At 41.8% G+C, this 27666-nt stretch overlaps 2 long non-coding RNA genes across 3 annotated transcripts in view; both read left to right on the forward strand.

Moving 5' to 3' along the window:
- The window catches only part of LOC309342499, a 39523-nt gene extending 17546 nt beyond the window's left edge, over positions 1–21977 (forward strand). Inside the window, exons 5-9 of the long non-coding RNA XR_014156857.1 lie at positions 3274–3425; positions 3795–3878; positions 19043–19186; positions 20048–20129; positions 20257–21977. This is a non-coding gene — a long non-coding RNA (uncharacterized lncRNA). The remainder of the gene's footprint in view (positions 1–3273; positions 3426–3794; positions 3879–19042; positions 19187–20047; positions 20130–20256) is intronic.
- On the forward strand, positions 7446–15659 carry LOC309342507. 2 transcript variants are annotated; one of them, XR_014156871.1, is made up of 2 exons: positions 7446–7546; positions 9024–15659. It is a non-coding gene; the product is annotated as an uncharacterized lncRNA (long non-coding RNA). The 2 variants fall into 2 exon arrangements; XR_014156872.1 differs by having other exon boundaries at positions 12137–15659.
- Positions 21978–27666: the final 5689 nt, after the last annotated feature.

The following is a 27666-nucleotide window of genomic DNA, read 5'->3' on the forward strand; positions in this document are numbered from 1 at the left end:
AATTCCCAGTGATCGCTTGCATGTCACATGTCCAGAACAGTAATCAATCCAGTGAATATTATTGACATTTGCTGCTACTGTTGCTTTCAATCCACAAATGGTATGTAGTTGATTAGGTTCTCCCACACTTGCTCACCCACCCAAATTTGCATTGTGTTTTCTTTGCAATAATGACCGCTCCCCACTTAAAACAGGGGGCGCCTTTTGCGTGGACGCGTGCAGCCCTGGATCTGGAGTGGCCCCATCAGCATAGGCTTTGCCTTCCCTCAGGTGGGATACCTGGAGGTCCCCGCCTACCCCAGTGAGTTGTCCAATCCCACCTGTGGGAAGCGTTGCCAGGGAAACCAGGCCAGGTAAGGGGAGGGATTACCTGCCCACACAATAGAGGGTGGATCTTAATTGGTAATCCTCACTTGGCTCCAGAGCTTCTCCCACCCTACCCACCCTCAGTTAATGTCTTCTTTTGCAGGTTAACTTTTCTTCATAGGTTTTGCAGGTTAACCTGTCTCCACAGGTATGCGGGCGCTGCTACGATAAGGTCGCTGTTAAAGGGCCGGAAAGGAATTTCCCTGCATTGGCAGGTTTCGCCTTTCCCGTAGCAAAACGTCACAACTTTGGCGGTATCAGGCCTTGGGCGGAATCCTTTAGTCCATCTTCCTCTTTGCGGCGGCGATACCAGGGTTCCCCGTTAAAGGGGTTTTTGAAGGGAGGCTTTGGCCGTACGCCAAAAGGTCGTCATTGCTCTCCCCTGCGGCGGCGTAACGGGGGCGGCTATCTCTGCTTGAACATATGTTCTCCAGAGCCGGCCCATCCCCCCACACACACACTGGATAACCCTGATGCTCCCTAGGTCCCCGGCTGGGGACTAGGGAGGGAGAACGCCCAATGCCTGAGCCAAGGTCTACCCACATTTGAAATTTAATAAAGTTGTGGCCAATTTAATCCCATAGCACGTTGTCTAGAGTCGTTATTCCACATGACGGGGGGGACCACTCGGGATCTGGGGACTCCGCCTGTCCACGCAAAATAAACCAGGTGGAATAACAAAATGACAATTATGGAAGTTACATAGTTTTGCTGCAGCAGCAAGATGAACAATGTTGTTTTTGTGTGTGGAGGGGGAACTGCTGTGGAATGGAAACAGGGCTGCATGCAATGAGTAAAGGATGGAACAGAAAACGGGAGGTGGTTGTGAAGGGAAACAGTGTAAGAGACAGAAGTACCTGCAGCTTTGCCTGCACTTGAAAAAACAGTGACACTGCCCCCCCGTCCCCGCCGCCCCACTGATACGATGTAAAGGCATTGTTTAAACCAGACAGTGTTGTTCCATCTGAAAGGAAGGGCAGAGAGGGTAGGCAGTTGGGGAAGTCCGCCTACCTTCCAATGGTCAGGTGGCATTGCAGCCTGGCCATGTCTCTGATCGCGATCTGGAGCATTATTTTCTTGCCTGCTGAACTGTGAGTATAGTCCCACATATTCACCAGGTTCTTCTTCAAATCAATATTTCAAGGGTCTTTGGATAGGGGAAAAACCCTCAAGTGATCATGATAATGTAAAATGATAAGGCAGAGGGCCTTCTTGGTAGTGGCACCCTCCCATCAGATGTCAAGGAGATGAGAAACTATATAACCTTTAGAAGACATTTGAAAGCTGCCCTGCATAGGTAAGCTTTTTAATGTGTAACATTTTGTTATGTTTTTATATATGTTGGAAGCTACCCAGAGTGGCTGGGGCAAATCAGTCAGATTGGGGGTATTATTATTATTATTATTATTATTATTATTATTATTATTATGTGTTGACTTAAATTCTAGTTACTAATTAATGTAAAGTATTATTTTTTAGGGACGTGGGTGGTGCTGTGGGTTAAATCACAGAGCCTAGGACTTGCCTGGTCAGAAGGTCGGCAGTTCGAATCCCCGCGACAGGGGTGAGCTCCCGTTGCTCAGTCCCTGCTCCTGCCAACCTAGCAGTTCAAAAGCACGTCAAAGTGCAAGTAGATAAATCGGTACCGCTCCAGCGGGAAGGTAAACGGCGTTTCTGTGTGCTGCTCTGGTTCGCCAGAAGCAGCTTAGTCCTGCTGGCCACATGACCCAGAAGCTGTACGCCGGCTCCCTTGGCCAATAAAGTGAGATGAGTGCCGCAACCTCAGAGTCGGTCATGACTGGACCTAATGGTCAGGGGTCCCTTTACCTTTACCTTTATTATTTTTTAGATAATGCCTGAAATATACCCCCACTCATTTTCAGATGTTTCTGGTGTGTGACTGGAACACAGTGGGAGATGCCCTTAAAGACAGGTTCTAATGGTGTGGAAAAAAATAAAAAAAATAAATCCATAACATTTTGTTGGCAGGACTTTTCACAAAGCCAGTAAACTAGGGATAGGGGACCTTTCTTAATCCAATGGTCATATTCCCTCATACCAGAGGTGGGCAGGGCCAGAGACCTGGGGTGTAGCAACAGATATGATTCTTTCCTTTATACAGTAGGTTACATCCCAGTCATATGAAAGTCAAAAATCCCATAGGCCCACCTCTCTCTCCTCAATCCAGGCAAGCAAGAGGCATTTTCACAGTTCAAGGACACATTCCAGCCAGGCAAAAATGGGTGGTGCAAAGCATCCAGGGAGAGTTGTGTGGCCTGAGCCAAATTCAGTGGGTCAGCTAGAAAGGCCCGGAGAGCTGCATTTGGTCCCCTGCGGCAAACTACCTGATTATGGAGAATGAGACCATGCCATCCTCTTTAACAAAGCCGCCTTCAGAAGGGCAGCAGCAGTCATTCAGCCTCATGGCTCAAATGGCAACTAAGTGTCTCATAACAGCAGGGATGATTTCTCAATTGCTGGCTGCCAGGGGCAAAAGAGCATTAAGGACGACAAGATGTTCCTGGCTTCAGGAGAAGAGGTCTTAGAAAATGCTCATCTCATGCCTGACTTGTCAGATGGCATTCGGCATTTTCGGAACACTTTTAGAAAATGTGGATTGCAGAAAGCAAAGTCAGTAGACTTTTCTATTAGCAAAATGTTGAGGAAAGCCAATGAGACCAATGCTAAGAAAGCTACCATCAGTTTGACTCTACAGAAATTACCTCTGAAAGTATAGTCTTTATGAAATACAGTCACTGATTTTTTAAAATGTGTAGCATTACAATTTCTGTACTTCTTGACCTACTCCCCCCCCATATTGTTTTTGACCACAATTTTTATAAAATCACTGTATTTTTATAATTTAGATGAATCTTCTTTTTTTCTTTTTTCTTTTTGCATATTAAGAAAGAAAATACCTTCAGATTTTTAAAAGATAATCTCCATGATTAAGCTCCATTTCACAACTCTCATCAGGCTTGATTCCACAAAAGTAAAGTAATCCATACTAAATTCACTGGATACTGCAGCAAATCTCTTACTGTCCATGCTGATCACAGGTGAGCATTCTAACAGTATATATAATGTTAATACATTTTTATTTAGCTTTTTGTTAATTATCTGGGACAGGTTGAAGTTGGGAGCTAGGGTGAAATTAATTGTACACAGTGCCCCAGTTTCTTGAGTTCCTTGAGTAATTGTAATGCATAGCCTTTTGTATCTGCCAAATAATTCAGAAGGTTTTTCAAAAGAAAGAAGTTGAAATTCAGCTATCAGTTGCAGGGTGGAGTACCAGTGGGCTTGGAAGCTGGAGACTCTCAAATTCCCAGCTGTTCTTGAGGGTATAATGGCAAGGTACTTAGCAGAAAGTGCTTCTCTGGCCTCACCTCCAAAAACTGCTCACTGATTATTTGCATATTTCTTACCAGTTTGCTACTTCTAAATAACATCTGCTACTCAAGTTGCCTTAGAAAGCTGAGGGCACCTGTTTCATCTACCTCTCCACATGACAGGTAACGGAGGAACTCATTCTTTCAGTCCTGCACTGGTATGCATAGTTTAAATTGTTTAATTTCTTTTAAAATCATGTAACTAAAAGCCCTTCAGAAATTAGAATCTGTACATTCAGAGAGAAGGTGAGAAGGCGAATCTTGTCCCAAATGTCACTGCCCCTGCAAAATATTGTGGCTAGAGTGTTGATGGGTACAGGGTACCATCAATGCACCACTCCTGTGCTCAAAAGCTTGCACTGGCTGCCTACCGTAGTTTTCGCTCCAAAACACGCACTTTTTTGCTCCTAGAAAGTAAGAGAAAATGCCTGTGCGTGTGAAGGAGCGAATGCAGGGATCGGAGCCATGGCTGCCGTCAGTCAAGCAAAGCGGGAGCCGCTTACACACTCTACGAGGCTCTCGCTTTGCTTGCTTTAAAGCGACGTGGAGCCGGGGAGGAGGGAGGGAAGGAGAGCCATGGCAGCAAAGCGGGCAGCAGCCGCTTACACGGGAGGAGGGACAGACGCTTGCAAAGGTCCGTGCGCTCTCTAGACAGAGCAATGAGGCTGCAGAGGGACGGCAGGAAAGATAAAATTTAAGCAACCAGCAGCAAAATAAAACCAACCTCGAGCTCTGAGCCACGCAGTGAAATCTAGGAAGTTAAAAAAAAAGGCTGGGGATGAAGGAGAGGGGAAAACTTCGCAAATCCCCGCGTCTCAGCTGATCCGCTGGGAGGGAGCAGCTTGTTTTCAGGCAGGATAGATTCGAGCATTGTCTGGGTCCTAGTGCCCCTACCACTTTTTTGTGCTCCATTCTATTGCTGCTGGTGGCTGCTTATCACTCAGGCTGCAAGGAGGAGCGCTTTTACACAGCTAATGGCGAATCCCCTGCAATCCAAGTCCTCCTCACTTGCTCAAATCTATTCTGCCTCAAAACAAGGAGCGGAAGGAAAAGGCTGCAAACTGTTAAATGGAAAAAAACCCAGGCACAGGGCAAGTACCTTAAGTATACCTTTAAAGCAACAGTGCTCTTTCCCTCCCTCCTCCCCGCTCAGCTCGCCGAAAAGCTCCTTCTCCACGCGTGCTCCTTGTCCCTTGAGTGCTTTTCCTTCCCTCCCCACTTAAAACGTGGTTACAAAGCACGGATCCACATGGATCCTCAGGATTTTTGCATTGGGCTACCCCAAACTCACTGTCAGATCACATGTCTGTGGCCACAGCATGAACCATAAAAATCATGCACCCACTGTTTCGTTCAGAATATTTTTTTCTTGTTTTCCTCCTCTAAAAACTACGTGCGTGTTATGGTCAGATGCGTGTTATAGAGCGAAAAATACGGTATATGCTGTTTAGAATCAACTTAAAATAACATCAGTCAAGTAGGGAAAATGATAGTTAAAAAGAAAGCTGCATAAAGATAACAAAATAGTCAACCATGGAGACAATTAAAAGCAATTTGTTTGACAGCCAGATGCAACAGAAATGCCTTTGCCAGTTTCCTAAAACTTATCAAAGACCAGGACCTGGTGGGCCTCTTTAGTGGAGCAGTTTCACAAGCAATTCACTACTAATATCAGTACTGTGGGACAAGAGCATAGGTAAAGGGACCCCTGACCATTAGGTCCAGTCGTGGCCGACTCTGGGGTTGCTGCGCTCATCTCGCTTTATTGGCTGAGGGAGCCGGCGTACAGCTTCTGGGTCTTGTGGCCAGCATGACTAAGCCACTTCTGGCGAACCAGAGCAGCGCACGGTAACGCCGTTTACCTTCCCGCCGGAGCGGTACCTATTTATCTACTTGCATTTTGACGTGCTTTCATTTTTTTTAATAGATATTTATTGAGATTTTACAAAACAGAGACATAAGTAAGACAGACATACAACAAGAACAGATATATCAAAAAAGAAAAAGAAAAAAACAATAAAAACATTTAAAAGAAACAAAGAAGAAATCCAATTTTTAACTTCATAGTTCTATAACCTTCTTTCTTGACTTCCTCACATCTCCCTTTTTTGTGTTCCCCTTTACACAATCAAGTTCAGCAAATTCTGACCCTCTTTCAAACCTCGTTTATAATTATATGTTTCAACCTATTATGTCTCCAGTTTTTCTTCTCTTTCCACATCATTTTTTACCTAATCTTTATAACTTAGTCCCTTATACCACTTAATATACATTTGACATAACATTACTCTGGTCTTTTCCCCCTTTCTTTTTCACACTTTTTTGCATCCTCCTTTTGACTATGTCACTAATGCCATATTGTCTTTATATCCAACATCTTTTTAACATTCAAACATTTTACAATATTTATGCAAATAGTCTTTAAACTTCTTCCAGTCCTCTTCCACCGACTCTTCTCCCAGGTCTCGGATTCTGCCAGTCATTTCTGCCATCTCCATGTAGTCTATCACTTGCATCTGCCATTCTTCCAGGGTGGGCAAATCTTGTGTCTTCCAATATTTTGCAATGAGTATTCTTGCTGCAGTTGTTGCATACATAAAGAATGTTCTGTCTTTCTTTGGCACCAATTGGCCGACAATATCCAGGAGAAAGGCCTCTGGTTTCTTAAGGCATTTTGACGTGCTTTCAAACTGCTAGGTTGGCAGGAGCAGGGACCGAGCAACAGGAGCTCACCCCGTCGCGGGGATTTGAACTGCCAACCTTCTGATTGGCAAGTCCTAGGCTCTGTGGTTTAGCCCACAGCGCCACCCACGTCCCTTAGGGACAAGAGCATAGAAAAGCCCAAATTAACATTCCTTCTGTTTTAAAATATGTTGATTGGAAGGTTTCAAGTTCCAGGGAAGCTTTCGGGGAAGTTGTGAGCAAATATGGCCTTTTTAAAAAATGGAATGGCCTTTCAAAATCAAGTGCATTGCAAGGAAAAGTAAATTGAAGTAAATCTGTGTCATCTTGTCTGTAAATTATAGTGTTTGCATAGTTTTGCCTTTGTTATCCGGTTCATTAACACTGGGGACAAGTGCTTGTTATATGCTATTTAAGTAAGTTGGCATTTCTTTGTTCACACACTTTTACTGGCATAATTAGATGTCAGATGAAGTTTGATGCTCACTGACCTTTACAGCAAAAAGGAAAGTATATACTCCTAAGCAAAACTTTAATTTCTTAGCCAAGATGACATACATAAAAGGCTGCAAAGTGAGAATAATGATTTGTTATATTGGATGAGCGTCTGTTGATGATAGCACATCATCATGTGTTTTCGGGGTTGTTGGGTGGGTTTTTTGGGCACCTTGCCAATTTACATTTTTAAAATAACTACTTCCTTAACTACTTTCTGCCTAACTCACAGCTCCTTACAGTCAGTTATTCTTCTTCAACCAATCTGCTCTTTCTGCCAATCCTATTGCTTTCGCTAAACCCTAATATTCTATTAGTTTGTAGTTCCTTCTGCAAGAGAACAAACTGTTTTGGGGTTGTTGTTGTTTTTATTAAGCTCTGCTGTGTCCCTCCTGTTCTCTCTCTTTGCTGAGAAATTGCTGTTTCTTCAATCTGTGGCTTTCCTCTGAGTCACAGAGTTCTTCCTTCTGTTTGCTTTTCTAATTCTCTTACTTTCTTCCTCCTAAACTGACAGGGGCCTGGATTTGATAGTGGATTTGATAGTGGTTCATTCTTCTAAAACCATCTTGGCAAGAATACAGCCTATAATCTAGCAAGTAGTCCTTTATTTTCAGGTAGGTAGCCGTGTTGGTCTGACGCAGTCAAAATTAAAAATTAAAAAATAGTCCAGTAGCACCTTAGAGACCAACTAAGTTTGTTCTAGGTATAAGCTTTCATGTGCATGCACACTTATTCAGATACACTGAAAGAGAAGTCACCAGACCCTTATATATAGACCCACCCCACCCTCTCACTATATATAGGGTCTGGTGACTTCTCTTTCAGTGTATCTGAATAAGTGTGCATGCACGTGAAAGCTTATACCTAGAACAGGTATAACAGGTGCTACTGGACTTTTTTTTAGTCCTTTATTTGTTTGCTTGTTTCTATAACGCTTAAACTGATACCGTAACCACAGATATCACAATCATAACTGAAACCTCATGCCAGCTTGAAGGCTTACAATCAAGCTATTATTAACTCTGGGGTCATAAAACTGATGATAGGCAGGAAATGAATCTAAATAAATAAATGCTAAGGGCAAAGCATCAGGAAAGAGCAAGGAGAAATATGGAGAAGGGACATACGGCTATGCAAAAATATGTAATGTATTGTAAGTTTGTGGGGTTAGCACAGGAATGGATTAATGGAGCCAGAAGGACTACTTGAAACTATATAGTTTCCAGGAACACCTTCTGGTAGGAGAATTATAGGTCAAATGCCTAGGTGTGGATATGGTTGGAGAAGATTCTTCATCCTTATCCTCTCCTTTCTAGTCAGAGAGGAGACTGCAAACTAGAAATAGTTTTAGAGAGAGAACGGATGAAAGAGCTGAAGAGTGCATGGTTACCTTAGGAATCATTGTTTGGTGCTGGCTATCCGACAATCTACAAGAAAAGGTTAGGTCTTGAGAGGTATTCTGAAAGATGAAAGAGAAGAACTGAGTTAAAGTGCAGGGGAAATATAATCCCATTAAGAGGCTAAAGTGAAAAAGAGCAACAAATGTACAAGCAAACAACTCAAAGAGATGACCATAGGAAGGCAAACTCTAGGTAGCAATACAGAACAGTCAAAAGCTGACTCCTGGACTCTCTGATAAAGGAGCAATATGAAAGGAAATCAGCAATTCAAGTGGACTGGCAATAGCTAAGTGGTCGGAGTAGACTATGCCCTCCAAGCTTCGCTGTGTGACAGTCAAATCATGGAGCAACCTATATTGCCAGTTCTGGAATCAGATTTTTCCTATGAAGCCTTTTCCTTTAATCTGTCTTTTGGTTACTTTTACCTCTTCTAGCTCCCTTAAATCAGAGACAGGGAATCTTTTTCTGACAATGGACCATGTTACCTCTGTGGAAAACTGGGTGGGAGCAGCAGAAGCCCCATAAGTGGCCACAATCACGCACTCTTAATGTACACACACATGCACAAGTACACACACAGCAAGGTTGAGAGGGAGGAAAGAGAGGGAGGTAAAGGGATGTGTGTGTGAGCGAGAGAGTTTCTGTGTTGTGTGGTGGCTGGCGAGAGTTAAGAGTCCCTTTCTCACTGCAGAGTGCAGGAGCCAAGCAATTTGGGGTCTTAGTGGACCACAAGCTTAACATGAGTCAACAGTGTGATGCAGCAGCAGCAGCAGCAAAAAAAGCTAATTCTATTCTAGGCTGCATCAACAGAAGCACCGTGTCCCGATCAAGGGAAGTAGTAGCACCACTCTATTCTGCCTTGGTCAGACCACACCTGGAATACTGTATTCAGTTATGGGCAACACAATTTAAGAAGGATGTTGACAAGCTGGAACATGTGCAGAGGAGGGCAACCAAGATGATCAAGGGAACCAAGCTTTATGAGGAACGGTTGAAGGAGCTGTTTAGCCTGGAAAAGAGGAGAGTGATGAGATATGATAGCCATCTTTAAATATCTGAAGGGCTGTCACATGAAAGAAGCTTGCTTTCTCCTGCTCTGGAGGGTAGAACTCAAACCAATGCCTTCAAATTACAATAAAGGAGATTGCGACTAAACATCAGGAAGAACTTTCTGACAGGAAGAACTGTTCAACCGTGGATCAGTCTTCTTTGGGAGGCTGTGGACTCTCCTTCCTTGAAGGTTTTAAAGAAGAAGTTGGATGATCATCTGTCATGGATGCTCTAGCTGAGATTCCTGCATTGCAGGGGGTTGGACTAGATGACCCTTGGGGTACCTTCCAACTCTACAGTTCTATGATTCTATAATTTGGCTATGTAGAAAGAGAGAGATCATTCTAAGAATGATAAGAAGCAGTGGGCAAAGAAGAGGCTGAGAGGCTACAAAGCCAATTGGGAAGACTTCTTGGGGCAGCCCACAGGATGCTGGTTCCCCATCCTTGGCTTTTATGTAGGAAGGTGGATCTACTTGATTCCAGGATCTAGTTGAAAGAAGGTTAAAAGAAGACATGGAGACATTGGGCATCACTGATTTTTTGAGATAGACATTCTCCATTCTTGTGGAGGTGGAGGCAATGATCAGGGCAGTTAGAGAAGGTTGCAGCAAAGTACTCAGAAGTTTGGCTACACTGTTGTAGAGCATTTCAAAATTGCCTTTGAAAAGAAGTTGCTGGCAAGAACTAGTAGTCTCTTCAAGTGACATGCCCAAGCATTGCACTGACATATTGATGCTTTGCTGTTCCAATATTCAAATGAAAATGATAAATAGTTGCCCATTTGAGGGACTGGGCCTCGGGAAAATTCTTGTCTGAAATAGTAGCGGGCTGCCAGATGTTGCTTTAAGCAGTGTCGTTTTGTTCTTGTCAGCTCATCCAGTTAATGGAAGCAATTTTGGTGCACTCCCTAGAGCACCTCATGTATATGTCAAAAATAATTTGCATGTGTTGGAATGAAATTAATAGATTAGGTGGAGCATATTTCTTGCGTAAGGTTTCACACAGGGTTTTCTTCAGCAATGTGAGAAGTTATGCACATCAGCAGGTACAAATCGGTGCTTTGTGGCCACAGGCTAGAGAAGGGGTGGGCAAGTGGCAGTGTGCAGGGCACATCTGGCCCTCAGAGCAATATTGTCTGGTCCCTGGCAGTCCTGATGAATTTTAATCAAGGCATGATCAAAAGTTCTCAGCTTCACTTGCAAGGAAAAGAAAAGTTCCTGCAGTAAGACATACAGAAACCCCACACATAATTAGTTCTCCCTCTTGGATTTTGTACATACTGTGTAAATATGCATATTTGTGTATAATTTTATGACAGACTGCCTAACTGGGAAGCCTTTACTGCTTGATGGTGCCAATTTTATTAGGGAGTCTGCCCATTTGTGAAGGAGTCTAGACAAAGCACATTTTGAGCTTCTGGACCACTGTCTAGAGAACAGACTGAGCCCTGAAAACACAAGCCATCCCTTTGAAACACGTGCATCTAAAGTGTTTTCAGTGTACATAGCAAAGTGTACGAGTAGCAAATATGGGTATTATGCAGTTAAACCTGCCAAAGAGCTTCTGGTTGGGAAGGGGTCCTTGTTGAGTATGCACACAGTGGCAAATGAATGTAAATGGCAATTATACCTAGCAAAAGCTCTTGTGTGCTTAAACAATAATTAAATTAACTAGAGTAAAAATAACAAGTCAACAATTTCCACTAAAAAGAAATTAACTATAAAACGAAGTTCCACAATAACATATAGCTCACAATAAATGGTGGTGGAAATTATGTATTTGCATCTTGAACAAAATGAAAAGACTTCAGGCTGATCTTTTCTTCTTTTTGTTGTCTCATATATATGAAATCTGCATGCCTCACCAGTTTAGCTCTGTTTTGTAATTTATGTAAAGGTTTTGAAAGGCTATAAACTGAAACGAAATGGCAACTTTATGAATCTCAGCATATTTGTTGCTTTCCTTCATGGAATCTTTTCTGTGACCTAAAAGTATTGCCACTTCATCTAACGACCCATCCAATGAACCTATTAAGATTGCTTGCCAAGGCAGCAAAGGATATACAGTTTTAATATTTGTTGGCGACTGGCATTTAATGGGTTTTGTAAAAAAAATAATGGCAAGTTTGCACTTTCCCAATCTAGCCATGATCCAAAGTCCCTTACAACTAGTTCCATGTTCCCAAGTGGGGTTTGACCTGGCATTTGTCAAACAGCAGCTGCCCAAGCTGTCTTACCTACAGTAGCTAAATATTACATGTATTTAGTAATTAAGTGTTGGTGTGGTTGAATAGTCTGAGCATTAGAATTGGACCCATGAGGTTTCTCTGCTTAGTTGGGGACTCAGTTCTCTCCAGTTTGAATGCTCAGTCCCTAAACTGGTAACCCACTAAAGAAGGATGTCAGAGTGAACACAGGGATATTAAAGCATTCTGAAAGCTAGAAATATGTTTAAATCATCGTATATCTGGTAGCAAAAATGTCCACATCATTAAAATAGCAAAACATAAAGAGGACTTCTCTGCCTGAACCCATATTGTAATACTAAATTGCTAGTAGCTGGGTTGATAATCTGATGAAGTATCTCCTCTCAATGAAAACAGTTGATTCAGGGCTTGATCTAGTCCTCTGGCTCTAATCTTGCAGGAAAAATAGATTTGGAGCAGAAAATGCATATTCAAATGAGCCATTTTCTTAATAAAAAAGCAACCCTCAGAGCAAAGCCTGATTCACAAAATCCTTCAACATTCCAGGAGCAGGCAACAGCAACAAATCTATATTCTGATGATTGCCTCTTTCCAACACATGGGAGGAGGAAAGGAAAACACAACAGGTGACCAGTATGCCGTCCAGGTGGAGCAGCTTTGTGGCAGGCGAAGCCTTCCCCACTAATGTCATTCATTCATGAGGAAGATGCCCAGCCAACCGTGAGGAGCAGCAGCCAGAGCACCTTCCCAAAAATGCTGGAGAAAGCAGACATGATGTGAAATTGTTAGATTATGGCAAGGGCAGAAAAGTGATGTTTGGATGAACTGTGAGAGGCACACAGAAGGGCTCGAGAGGCTGTAAATTGATTTCATTTCATTTAAATATTTCGGGGCCACTCTTCATTCCAAATCTCAATGTGCTCTACAGTAAAAACAAAACAAAAGCAACAATACTATGAAACATCAATTTTAAAAAGCCTCCGCAGCAGGCAGGTTAATTAAAAGCTGGCACCCAGTGATTTGGAAAAGCCTGTGTAAACATACATTTTTAGCAAGAGAAACAAATTGCTGTTGGTGCCTCCTGTATCATGGCAAGGAGATCATAGTAACACCAATTTTTTTAAAAAGGATCTGGAAAACTACAGGTCAGGTAGCTTAATGTCTGTTCCAGTGAAACCGGTACAAAGCATTGTAAACAATAAAACAACCAAGCATATAGAAGAAGAAGTGTTTCTGAAGGGGAACTAGCATGTTTGCAAAGGCCAGTTCTCTGGCTCAGTAACCCTTTAGAGTTCTTAGAGAGGATCAGCAAGGGATCCAACTTACATTATGCACTTGGACTTTCAAAAAGCTTTTGATGCAATCCTTAAGGTTCCTGAAGAACCTTGGTAGTCATGGAATGAGGGCACAAATCCTCCTATGGATCAGTAACTGTTTAAAGAGCAAGAAACAGAAATGAGAAATGAATGGACTTCTCCCAAGGGAAGGAAATGGGGATTCCCAAAGATTGATACTGGGACCTGTGCTTTTTAACTGATTCATAGATGAGTTGGAGTTTGGGAATGAGTTAGGTAGACATGTCTTCCAATGACACCAAATTGCTGAGTTTGGTAAATGCAAAAAGGGATTGTGAGGAGCTCTAAAAAGTTCTCTCCAAGTTAGGTGAACGAGTGTTCAAATGGCAAATGGGATTCAAAATAAGCAAGTGTAAAAGTGATGCACATTGGGGCAATAAATAAATCCTAATTACCTTATACAGTGACTGGCCAGGGAAGAGATATTGGGCCATGGTGGGATAGTTCAACGAAAATGTTGACCCAGCATGCAGCAGCTGTGAAAAAGGTGAACTCCAATCTAGGGATCATTAGGAAATGAATTGAAAATAAAACTGCCAAGATCCTAATTCCATTATACAAATCTATGAGACAATGCACTTGAAATAATGTGTGCTAATTACCATACCTCAAAAAAGACATCATAGAGGTAGAAAAGGTATGGTAAACTACAACCAAAATAATCAGAGATGTAGTGACTTTCCTAAGAGGAAATGTCACGGGATTTAGATTAGAAAAATGGCATACAAGTGGGGACATGGTAGAGGTGTATAAAAATGGTGTGGAGGAAGTAAATCAAAGCTATTCTCCCTCTTTCATAATACTAGAACTCGGGGACAATGAAGTGGAATGTTGAAAGATTTAGAACATATAAAAGGAAGTACTTATTCACATAGTATATTGTTTAACTGTGGAGTTCATTGATACAGGATCTTGTGAAGGCCACCAACTTGGATGGCTTTAAAAGAGGGTTAGATAAATTCGTGGAGAATAAGGCTACCAATGACTACTAGTCATGATGACTGTGGGCAGATCTACACACGTCATTTATAGCGTTAAAATACATTATTAAAATGTATAAAAACCAGAGGGTGCTGCAGACCAGCAAACCACCAGCAATGGGAAACTGCCTTAAAGGTTTTAAACGTTATTAAATATAACATTCTATAAGATCATTGTAGATCCAGCCTGTGTCCTACCGCCTGTATCAGAAGCAGTATGCTACTTAACACCAGTTACCGGGGAAGTCTCTCTCAACTTCTCATTTTTTCATGCTTAAATTCAGTTTTCCACATTAGTGTGTATGGGGGGGAGTCCTCATAAAAAATCTCCAGCATTTTAGTGCAATTTCCCCTAATATGCACATTTTTGTATGCAGCTTTCCCTACACATTTTCCTATGTTATTTTCTTAAACATATGCACATTTTGTACACTTCACTTGGATGCAGAATGGCATTGAAAAATTCAGGGAAGTGCCAGTTTCAAAGGACGGCTGCTTTTCGGTTTGCACTTTGTTTTAAAATTGTGCACTAGAATCACCTTTAAATGCACATGGCACAGTATTTCTTCCCCACCCTTAGTCACTGCCACCATAGCTAGTGTTCAGGGATGATGGTAGTTGTACTCCTGCAACATCTAGAGTGTCACAGGTCCCCCACCCCTGCTGTACCCTATAGTGAGCATCCATTTACCTCTGCATTTTCTATCACTAGCTAAATAAATACAATTCCAGGAGGCCAGTTAGCGTTACATTTTCTGTTGGCAGGAAATGAATACAGTGCACAAAGCGGAGGTAGAATTAGCATCTTTCATAGAAAGGGATGGCAGATATAAGAAGTGGATGGATGTTTAATTATGCAAATAGAGTTCTCAGATCTGATAATGCAGTGACATGAAACTGTCTTCACTGCATAGTCTAAAACATATGACGAGGAAGATTTTATCCCTAGGCTCTGTCTTTGGAAGGTTTTTTTTTAAAAAGATATATATATATAATTTCTAGAAGGGCTGGTCCCTTTAAAAGCACCAAGAAAAATACATCTGAGATTTTAATATGCCTTGCTGCTGCCAAGCCCCATTCATAATGACAACTGAAGTAGGCAGACAGTTCTGTCTCCTGTGCATTTATTAATTTGAAGAGGAAAAAAAAATGTCAGTGGGAAAGTTTTATAACTAGCTCTAGGAGATTAAATTTTGTATAAAATATTGGGCCCAACTCGGCCTAACTTAAAACTCTTATCAGTCTGATTAATTTGAAAGAGCAAGATTTAATCTCAGTTGATTAAAAATAACATGGCTGTACCAATCCATTGTCATTTGACTCCAATTCAAATGTACCCCAAGAAATACATACAAATAAAATACCTGGCAGAGGTAATTAAGCACAACACCATTAGCAGGTTAGAAAATGATGTCTTTACTAGAAAAGGGGTCTCAATATAACAATATTGAGTTGTTGGGGTCCACAATACCCCAACGTAAAGGACAAAAACATACACAAACAATATGTTATCATTATTCACCTTTAGGCGCCAGGCAAAAACATTACTTTGACTGATTCCTATATGCTTTTAAATGTATTTGTGGGAGAGGGGGTTATTGGTTTGGTTTATTTTTGTTCTTGTTTTTATTATGTATTTTGTGTTTTTGTCTTGTATTTTTATGCTGTGAACCACCCTGATATCTTCAGATGAAGGGCAGAATACAAATTTAATAAATAAATAAAAATTAAAAATCTAACTGATCCCACTGGTTTTTAAACACACCAAAAATGTGTCATTAACATACATAAAATATAACCGTTTATATGTAGCTTATTTGTCTGATTATCACATCTGTGAGAATTTTCTGAGGCGTAAGAACATTCCTTTAATAAAGTGGACCTTTACTGGATCTTGTTGAGGAAATATTCACCTGTAGACTTTGAACCCAAGTGCCACATGAATTGAACACTTCAATGGACCTCTTGTGTTTCTTGCAAAATTGCCCAGTGAGACTGAGGTGACTTTAAGAAAGACTTGGGGATTTTGGAGCCTGAACTCAATAAGCCTAACTGCTAGCATGTGACTGTGATTACACTATACCTATACAAGAGTAGGGAAGAACTTTAAATATTAAGGGTCATAGCATCAAACTTGGTTGGAGTGATTTGGGCACCAGTGGGGAGGATACGTCAGTCACCAACAGAAAAAGGTTTGTATTAATCCTATGTAATATAATTTGAATGCTAGTGTTGTTTGTACGAAGGAGAATAAAAAGAGGTTTGTATTAACTTTAATTAATTTAATCTGAACACTTTGACTACATGTTTATATAGTCTACCTGATTGGGTCACCAATAAGGCTAGGGGTTTATCAGTGAGGGAAACAGGTAATTGATGGGAGCTGTTATGTATAAATATATTTGCAGATGTATAACCGAAGAAGCAAATAATGGAAGAAAAATAAATACAGTGGTGCCCCGCAAGACGAATGCCTCGCAAGACGAAAAACTCGCTAGATGAAAGAGTTTTCCGTCTTTTGAGGTGCGTCGCAAGACGAATTTCCCTATGGGCTTGCTTCACAAGACGAAAACGTCTTGCGAGTCTTGTGAGTTTTTTCCCTCCCCCCTTTTTCTAAGCCGCTAAGCCGCTAATAGCCGCTAATAGCCGCTAATCCACTAATAGCCGCTAAGCCGCTAATAGCGCTAAGCCGCTAAGCCGCTAATAGGCGTGCTTCGCAAGACGAAAAAACCGCAAGACGAAGAGACTCGCAGAACAAATTAATTTCGTCTTGCGAGGCACCACTGTATTGGAAATCCTTGTTATCTATCCGAGAAGCAAGTTTTGTAAAATAGTAAGCTCCTGTGAAAGTTTCCTCAATGGAGAACATGTTTTAGAAAATGAAAAGCTCCTGTAAAAATAACAAGATACAATTTTGTTGGAGCAAATCTCATTTTAGTAATTTATAAGCTATGGCCTGCACAGGTTGTTTTCTCCCTCTCCCTCCCTCTCTCTCTTTTTGCAAATCAAGCAGCCTAGGCACAATCACCATAATTCACAATTCCAGGAGCAGAACAGGCAAAACAGTTACATTAAGCACATTGTTGCTGTGATGTTTTGTAACTGCATCACTCGCACAGATGGCACTTCCCTCTCTTTTTTTGGTATCGGCAATGGCAAGCCATTCCAGTTCTGAGACTGCTCTCCTGTTGTCCCAGACAAGCTGGCCTCAGCCCAGGGTTTGTTTGATCAACTCTCTTCTAGGAAAATACATCTTTGGGGATGCTGACAGCATTGTAGGTTGTTCGGCTTCTTCCTGTATACTGTCTTATTGTACATTTTAATTAAGGATGTTTTAATGATACTGTGGGTTTTAATTATGGATTGATGTTATAGTTGTAAACTGCTTAGAAGCCATTTTGGTATATAAGTTATATAAAACAAATTTTCCTGGAAATTCCACTTTCTGTTTATTTTCTCATGTGCCAGTCTAATCCTTCAAGAGCAGAGAAAGGTGAAAGAGCAAGACTTTCCCCACTTCCTATTTCACCTTTATATTCTTTGGAAATCTCACATCAGCAGCTTGAGTGGGGAGCTAAACCTTGAAAAGTATATAGAGTTGAAATAAGAAGTAGGAAAGAGTGTCAATCTTCTGTACTTCTTCTTTAACCTCCATCTGCTCTTCACAGGGGGCCAGTGCCAGATTTACATAAAAGCTAAACAAGCTATAGCTTAGGTGCCCCCCAAAAAACAAATTTAAAGGAAAAAAACACTGGATGTACATTTCCAAAATATAAGATAAAAAACAAATAAAATAAAACCTACATACAGCAACAGTGTTTTATGTGGTGTAGGCTTCTATTTTGTTATGTGCAAATGGCTTTAGATACTTACTAGGTTCATAAATTACCATATAGCATATATTCAACACAAAAAACACCGACAATTTGTTGTTGACAAAGGACAGCTGGACATATAAAGGGTCCCATTACCTTCAGTAGTTTAAAGGTAAAGGTAAAGGGACCCCTGACCATTAGGTCCAGTCATGGACAACTCTGGGGTTGTGGCGCTCATCTCGCTTTATTGGCCGAGGGAGCCGGCGTACAGCTTCTGGGTCATGTGGCCAGCATGACTTTAGTAGTTTAGGGCCGCATCAAACCTAAATCCAGCCCTGCAGGGGGCAGCCATTCTCATCCACCTCATGGCAAAGGGAACGAAGGGTGTGTTTGGTGGGCCCTTGGGCTTCATGAATGCCAGAGGAAGTCCTCAAGGGTGCCACACTAGTGATCCCAGCACTAGGGTAGTTGAGTAATTTCAGTACCCAAACCATGTTGGTGGCCAGAGTGAAATGGATCCAATGACCTCCAACATCTCTGGAGGGCAAATCAGGACATGCACACTGCACCATGCCCCCCACCCAGGTTGCGCCATGGCAACCTGAGGCCTCCTTAGAGCATCCTGGGAGTGTGTGCAAGCGCCAACAGTGGGCCTCACTCTCCCGTGAGCTGATGGAGCTGTAGTAGAGAAGAAGGGTGTCATATTGGTGGGGAAGGGCAGGAGCTCTCATGCCTCCTCAATCCTGCTGCCACCGCAGGAGCTGATTCTGCAGCCCCCCATCTGCAGGCTGCGCCAAATCGGTGTGTCCCAGGACAAAAGCAGAGCCTGTGGTGCCTTCAAAGGAATTGTGAACTTCGCACTTGGAAGTTCCAGGTGATTGGTTGCATCTAGGCAAACTGGAATTTGGACTTTTAGCATACTTTAGCAACATATTTAGGTATGAAATACTCAGTATCTCTATTTGGTGGCCTTTTATTACTGTGGAGGAGTCATTTTAGATTTTGGTGGTATGTCTTAAGGGAGGACAGGCCTGTCAAGCAAGGATTGTGAGAAAAAGAATTATTGTCCATATAAGGTGGTAAAAGTGATAAGAAAGAGGCAGTTTTGTTCTTCCAAATCCTGGCATGACTGCAACATGCATAAGCAGGCCATTAGTTCCATGTGACCTGGCTACAAATATTTCCAGATCTTTGCCTAAGGTGTTCCAAGTTTCTCTGTGTGCCTGTTCTCCCTCCCCATCTCTCTCCCCATATCCACTTCTTTGCCCTGCTGTTTTCATGCTTGTCCTAACTCCCTTCCAGGTGGAATTTTCAGTTTTGATTCTGGTTTGCTCTCAAGTCAGTCCATCAAACATTCCCCCTGTGAAACTGCTCCGATGTCGTATGCAATCCTAATCCTTCTGGGCTTCCTACTTCAGCTTCCCACATGCTCTGCTACCAGTAAAGGTAAAAGTAAAGGAACCCTGGACAGTTAAGTCCAGTCAAAGGTGACTATGGGGTTGCAGTGCTTATCTTGCTTTCAGGCCGAGGGAGCCAGCGTTTGTCCACAGACAGCTTTCCGGGTCGTTGAGCATGACTCAACCACTTCTGGTGCAACTGAATGGAAACCAGAGCGCATGGAAACACTGTTTACCTTCCTGCTGCAGCGGTACCTATTTATCTACTCACACTGGTATGCTTTCGAATTGCTAGGTTGGCAGGAGCTGGGACAGAGCAACAGGAGCTGGGACAGAGCAATGGGATTTGAACCGCCAACCTTCTGATCAGCAAGCCCAAGAGGCTCAGTGGTTTAGACCACAGTGCCACCCATGACCCTTTAAAAATCTCATAACCAACATGGGGCTGGAACCCACAACCCTGAGATTAAGAGTTTCATGCTCTACCGACTGAGCTAGCCGGTGTTAACACTATTTTCCACCCCCTGGTATGTTGAGTTTCACCTGCTGTCTTAGTTTGAGGCAGGCCTTCCCCCTTGACTTTGCCTTCTTCTCTTGAATGCTTGTTCCTCAATTAGGTCAATTAACCAACTCCACACCCATCCTCTCAGAGTGCTCCAACTTTCATATTGCAAATGCATTAAGCACATTAATTACTTATCTTTAATCTTCCTCCTTCTTAGCTAATAATCTTATATAAAGCTTGGCTCATCAGTCCCTTTGCTATCATTTGCTAAGCTGAAAAGATCCCAAATGTTCCATTGTGAAGTGTGTGTATAGATTTCAGTATACTGATAGCTGTACAGCAACCATAATTCCAGCACACTGACACTGGACTAACACAATTTTACTTGTACTTGACACTTGACAGGGGAATGGGAGTTGGCGTGGCATACAGATGAAAAATAGACCTTGATCAGAGACAGATGTGTTGAAATGGAAAGGGAGAAAAGGTCTGTTTATTTGTTTTTACAAACATTGCTTGTGGGACTGTTCTTCTTCCGCTCTGTGTATGCAGGTCTCATTAGGAGAATTTTGCAGCAGGGAAGGAAGGTAATTGCATACATTTCAGTTTTCCAGGAACAGACTCTCAGCTCTAATGGAATCATGGTTTCGATGCACTTTCCTCAGCTTTCTGACTCGATGAGAAAAAGCAGTGACTAGACTGGAGTGTTTGGCATCACCGGCACATCACTCATGAGCCACAGAACTGCTCTTTGTACCCAAATCATATTGCTTGCCCTTCTTGGAATCTGCCATTTCTTCCTTCTTTAGAGGAGACAGTCTGTACTTCCACACTGCTACTGTTATTACAGGTTTGCAGTGTCAGTCTGAATGATATTTGTGGGTACCTTCCAGCTATGCCCTGAGGCTTCCCTGGAACCCTGATGTGGAGGCAAGATCTGTTAGAGTCTATTAATGATGTGTGCTCTTCCATCCAATGCTGACATTATACAGCATTGGGTCTAGCATAGAGCAAAACAGCCTTCTGTGTTTCCAGCTTCCAGAATCAGCCAAAACTTAATGAACAGAAAGCTCCCCTTGGCCTATTGTTCCACACCCTAGATGGGAAAAGGCCCACCAATTTGTCTCAACAGAGCTCATTCTCTAATAACTGGTATCTATAAATTTTACATAATACACAACTGTTTATTGTACATCATATTATATACCATACGACTATTAATTACGTATTATCAACCTATTTATTTAAGAATGTTATATCTATCTCATGCATTATTGTAAACACTCATGAATATCCACTAATCACTACCCTCCATAGTCTTACATTCATAACAACAATAATAATAATTAATATTATTTATTTATACCCTGCCCATCTCGCTGGGTTTCCACTGATGAGCCATAATACAATGCTTTCCACCAGAGAACTACAAGTGAAAAACTTGAAACTCAAAGGGTGTCCCATATCGACCTAGAGGAGAGCGTCCTATAATCAATACCCCCCCCCGTTCCACCCAGCCCCCACTAGCACCACATCAGCCTCTATACTGCCATCGACAGTCTACCCCATAAGGGCACAATAGTAGACACAATAGCCCCACTGCTAATACGTCAGGTCAAGATGTAGCAAATGTGAGGGAAGAGATTGGCTACATTTTTAATTATAAAAAACACGAAAAGCACTATGAAACCCTGCATGAAGGCAAATTTAGTAGTAAAATAGATAAAGAGTATCTCTTTTAACAATGCTCTGGGATGCACACACACCACCCCTCACCCTCCTCAACAACCAAATTCAACCTTTATAAACTAAAAGTAGTAAAACAGAGGAGGTAAGTTGTAACATGGTAAGCGTACCAAAAGGTGTGCTTGGACTAACAAAAAGTAGCTTATTTAAAGCACCCAGCTTACAACTAGGGGATGTCGCACAACCACGACGTTTTTGAGCCCCAAAATAAGCTGCTAACCCCCTACAAAACCACCTAACTATACATTAAACCAAACCATTTACCTAGGTTAGTAAAGTAAATGAGATTAAACACCACCACCCAGCCTTACAAGTACACCACCGCAAGGGAGCAATGAAAGAATAATGAAATACTTTAAGCAACACATAGCAAAGATAAACCGCTGTACCTCCTGCATCATGGTCTAGCAAAACACTATCAGACAAAGAGAACCTTTAGCCTGGCCTCCCGAAATCAAGCGAGCTATTTTTAGGCAGCGCTAAATCAGAGTGCATCCGTCCCTGTAGCAAAAGGGTGGGAAGGCCTATAAAGAGGGGCAAAAAACCAATTGAGTTTGGTGATAGCTGGCTACTCAACAAAAGAATTTAAGTTCAACTTTAGGCGTAACATGAACCCACCACTAAAATTCCATTTCTAAACCTAAAGAGAATTAATGGTGGTAAAAGGTAAAGGGACCCTTGACCATTAGGTCCAGTCATGACTGACTCTGGGGTTGCGGTGCTCATCTCGCTTTATTGGCCGAGGGAGCCAGCGTACAGCTTCCGGGTCATGTGGCCAGCATGACTAAGCTGCTTCTGGCGAACCAGAGCGGTGCATGGAAACACCGTTTACCTTCCCGCCGGAGCGGTACCTATTTATCTACTTGCACTTAGTGTTTTCAAACTGCTAGGTTGGCAGGAGCAGGGACCGAGCGACAGGAGCTCACCCCATTGTGGGGATTTGAACCGCCAACCTTCTGATCGGAAAGTCCTAGGCTCTGTGGTTTAACCCACAGCCCCATTGAACCAGAATACAGCCTGAACTGAGACCCTTTTACCCCTTTCCCCTACCATAGGCTTCTAAGCAGCCACCAAAATAAACCATGTCATAGCTGAACCAAAGCAAATCCCAACAATCCAACCACCCTCCCAACCCATACCTTGAGTTATTCTATGATAATATAGAAGCACCAATGCTGAAACTAGTAATAAGAAACAACTCCATTCACACTCCTTTAAATCAGAATAGGAAAAAATGCATTGACAGTCATTTATTATCTTCCCAAGGCATCACAGTAGCTGCTCATATACAGTGAAGTAAATTTGTGGTGTAAAATCATCCTATAGAATAAGACATGGCTGTTTTTATTACATACACACTTGCTGTAAAATCACTGCCACTATAGCCTCAAGAATTGACATCTTTGGTTTGATTGGGATCCTAGATGGCTGGCTCATGGCAGATCGTCTTGCTAAATGGAGATAATCTTTGCACTCTGATCTTTTTCAGAGCATTCCTATGCCCACCTATTCAGAAGCGAGCCCCACTGAATTCAGTGGGACTTAACAGATAAATGAAATGACTTAACAGATAAATTAAATTGAATTGCACTCTTAAAATAGTTTAAATGTACATCAGCATACATAAAGGAAAAAGCAACCTTTTGGAGCTTGTTGCTCATGTAAGTAATGTGAGTTTTTGCTGCCTAATGAAATGAATGACTTGTAAAGCAAGCCTGCCAGTTGCCTTTATAATTTTGGAAATAATAAATAAAGGATCTACCCATGGCAGTTTAAACTTGATGTGAGTAATTAACTCAAACTTTAAGGTCAGCGGCTGAGGGATGTGGGGTAGGGATATAGCATCACTTGTTTCTATTTTAAAGGTTATTTCAAGTTCCACCCCCCCCCCCCAGGGAAAGAAACGCAGAGAAGCTGGTCCTGTCTGGAACATCAGGAGTGAGACATTTGTACATACAGACTGTCAGTATAATTGTCAAGTTAAATGAAGCTGTCCCTGGACTCTGACAGTCTTGTTAGACTGGGCTCCAGAAAAGCACCATGAGCAGACAGCCTGGTGAAATAAATATGAACAGGGAATGGATACTGGGTGAGTGTTGTTTCTAAATAGGCTTTGGCTATAAATAATATGTGCAGAATGGCTTACCCCTTTCTCAGATGGGCAGCAATTGTGGCCCCTCGTGTTTGGCCACCATTCCCTGAGCATACAGGTTTGGGCCGGCCATTTAGGAATTCCCCTGGCCAGCCAGGTTGCAGGGTGGGACTGCCCTCCAAAAAGTCAAATTAAACTGGTCAGAGCCCCTCCTAATGGGCAGTACCTCACTGGCTGATCGGGTATTGATTGCTCCCATGCCCAGTCAGGCAGGGACACATAAAAGCCAAGAGCAGAAGCAGAAAGATAGAACAGCGTGGGACAAGGACCAGCGAGGGACATGTAGCAGGTAGTGGACGGACAGTGTCTAAGCACCTGGAGAGAAAACAACAGCATCTCGGGACCACAAGTAAGAATGGTTTCTTATTTCCCCCATTCATGCAGTATGTACATACTGTTTTGGGTAGCTTTGCGGGAAGGCTTTTCAATGCTAATACGCTGATTGGAACTTTGCTTGCTGAGTGTTGTTTTAAAATAGGCTTTGGCTGTAAAGAATATTCACAGATGAGAAATATGATGCAAGGAGAATTGTCTGGGCAGTTGCATCCCGTCACAGAAAAATTGCTTGCAAAAATGTGTAAACTAGACAAAAACTGGTAGAAAAATATGTATGTTAGGGGAAATTGCATACGATGTTTCCCGTGAATTAAAAAAATGAAATTGGAGAAGCTGAACTTAAGATTGCAAAAATAAACTGGAATTGAGAGATTCACCCATACCTACCCCTCACCAACCCAAAATGTCACCTGGACCTGATTTCCCACTCAGTGCTGCTTGTTTTACTTTTTTGGTTGCTGAAATCTAGGCACCAGCCACACAAAGGAGAGAGGTACTGATTGGTACACTTCGGAAAGTCCTACAGTTTGCAAAAGTGCAAGAAAACAACAACAAAAGCCCTTTGAGGGGGGGACCCTCTCCCCCATACAACCTAATGAGGATTGAGCATGCTTAGTGGCCATGGAATTGCTGATCTGCAGTCAGAGTGGGGGGTGGTAACCGAAAAAATTGATAGTGAGAAGTGGGGGGATGGAATGGAGCATCTAGAATTCTGAATGAAAACATCCCACATTGCAGCAGTGTGGCCCACAAGTTCCGTGTCGAAGTACTCTTGCGGCCCACTTGATATGAAAAATTGGACTGCCCTGATCCAGACTAACCGCAAACTTTAACCAAGGTTTGTTTGGCTCAGTGTGACATGCAAACCGAGTCACTGTGTCACACATCAGTTCTAGATTTTTTTTTAGGGGGTCAGTAATGTCTTAACACTTGTCCAACACTTTGTCCATCATTTTGCTATTCCCAGGAAGGTTTTCTGTCTCTGCCTCAGTTCCAGAGGCAAAGACAGAAAAAATGTTGGAGAGATTGCTTTTGCATAATTGACTAAAATAATGTAATTATAAAGTTTTGTTGAGCCTGCCTGTGTTTTTCTAATGATAGCCCGAATCTACGGTGTCAACTGTAAAGCAGTTCATTCAGTGTTACAGCCTAGGTACAGCATTACCTCTGAAAATAATTAGTGTCTGATCTGCAAGACTTACCTTTCTTAACATACTGCATGATTTTCTTGTCCTTGTGTTGAAAAGTATGTTATTTCTTTAGCAGTTCCTAGTGACCTACTAGCTAATAATTTCACATTGCTTTGTTGATGTCAACCTTTTCATAATTGCCAACCAGGGCAGGGGCCATACGCTCCCACTTATGGATGAGATATGCTATGTTTTTACAGCTGGTCTTCCTCTCTCTTTTTTATGACAAATTTTATACTCTGGTTGAATGGTAAATTGTACAGCCTTGGCAATTTACACTAGCAGAGTGATACATGACATGTTTTCAAATCAAAGTTGTTTGCATGCTGTTTCAGAAGAATAAATGCAGCTACATGTCAGCAGTTTTAAATTCTGAATGTGGAAATGGGTTGGTGAAGCAAATAGCAGGAGAGGCAGCTCACGCTTCTCTTATACTTGGCTAAGCCTGCAAGAGTCTAAGGCTATGTAATAATTTTGCCATGACTAGCACTCATGAGGCACACCAGCGCTGCAGGCAAAGTGACCACTAGTCACACCACTAAGGACAGCTCCTATCAAACAATGTGAGCCAATGAAGACTGGATGTGAACTGAAGCCTTGTGAGCTTCTGCTTCCAGTCCACCCCAAGCCCCTTTGAAGGAAGATGACCCTTAAAGGACCAGGATCCCGGGTTGCAGACGACTCTCAGTGTGACTTCCTGCTTGGCATGCTTCCTGTGCCATTGGATGGTGGTTCTTGGGCTCAAGGGAAGATGCTTGTGAGGGTCGTGGCTCCAGTTTTGCTGTTCTGCAGGTTCCTGCCCTTCAGCTGTAGGTGCTGTGGCCTCAAACTCAAATGTCAGGAGCCCAGTAGAAAAGCCTCAAACTCCTTTTGACTATGGAGCAAGAGACCCAGCAGGCTGCCATTCAGTGTTAGGAGCAAGTCCCATTGAACTCAGTACTTCCATGGAAGCATGCATAGGTTGGAGGGTAGGTCCACAACCACATAGTTCTTCAAGCATTTACTAGTTCTACCTGTAAATCTCTTGTAGCCATGGGGCCCTTCCCCACCTTTTGAACAAAATTTGTTTGGTAACAGCATCCATGAGCAAAAAAGTTATTTATTTAAAATAGATATTGCTTTATTCATGCCTGCCCGTGTCTGTATTGCCCATTCCTGTTCCTTATAGTCTCACTTTATGCCAGTCCTTCTTCTGAATAAAATGCCACCATGTTTTTAGAATGTTAAAAAATCATTCACAATGCACAATTTTTTCTGGATATTGTAAACTTTCTAAATCTACTCCAGTAGTTTATAAAGAAACCAGGGTTCAGCAAATATTGCTTTTAGGAGTGAACGAATAGGTTGGCAGTGATATTTTTCTTTAACGATCTCTGTATTTTACAGATATATATTGCTTCTGGGGGAATGCTTCTTTGGGGCTTAAGGTGCAACAATACCTTAGCATCTAACCAGGCCTGAACCTAGCTTTTTTTCAGGATGGAAACTGAGATACTCAAATACTTCATTCTCAGCTCCATGCAGAAAGCTCAGGACACAAACGAAATACAATTACAGTGCAATCCTATTTATGTCTACTCAGAAGTCAGTCCTACTGAGTTCAGTAAGACTCCCAGGGAAGGGTATATAGCAGGGGTCAGCAAACGTTTCAGGAGGGGGCCGAACCACTGTCCCTCACACCTTATGGGGGGCTGGACCCACCCTCTCCTGAAAGCACCCCCTCCCAAAAGGACCCCTACCCCCACTCACGCCACCATTGGCTTATCTTTTTTTTAAAAAAAAAATTTAATTTTTTTTATTAAGTACAAATTAGAAAACATACATATTCACAACAATAGAAAATACAAAAGAAAAAGAAAATACATCTAACCAAGGAAAAAAAATTATAGAATATTTTTTCTCTTTTCATATTTACAGTTATTTATACCTCTATAAAATGCTATTCACAATAAAGCAGTGAAATGAAAGATATCAGAAAAAAGAAAAAAAGAACAAAGAAAGAATAAAGAAGTAAAAGAAAAAGATCATAAGTGAAAAATTTTAAAAGTAGATAATTACTCACAATACATAGCCGTTTCCCATCTATATATATATTCAATTGTATAATTTCATCTTGTCCTTAAATACCTTAAATCTACCTTAAATAAATTGTTGTTGTTGTTTTTTAAAAAAGACTTCCACCGTTTACCTCATGCGTTTTTAATAATCTGTTCGTCAGAACCTCTGTTCTTCATATTTTCCCTTTGGATTTCCTTAATGTCTCACTTTGTATTTTTTATATTATGCACAAGATTATTCTAAACACAACCAGATTTTTGTAGTCGAGCCCTGGTTTTGTAAATAATCATTTAAGAACTCCCACTGCTTCATAACCACAGTTTTGGATTTTCTCCTTATTATATCTGTCAGTTTTGCTAGTTCCAGGTACTCGCAAAGTTTCCCCAACCATTCTCTTTTTGTTGGGATGCTGTCTTCTTTCCAATAGCTAGCAATCAAAATTTTTGCCGCTGTTGTCATGTATAGAAATAAGTTAGTTTTATCTTTTGGGATATCTTTATCTAGAATTCCTAATAGATATGCCTCTGCCTTTTTTGTGTGTG

The sequence above is a fragment of the Podarcis erhardii genome, assembly GCF_964252035.2.
Source record: "Podarcis erhardii genome assembly, chromosome: 5".
In the NCBI taxonomy this organism is placed as follows: Eukaryota; Metazoa; Chordata; class Lepidosauria; order Squamata; family Lacertidae; genus Podarcis; species Podarcis erhardii.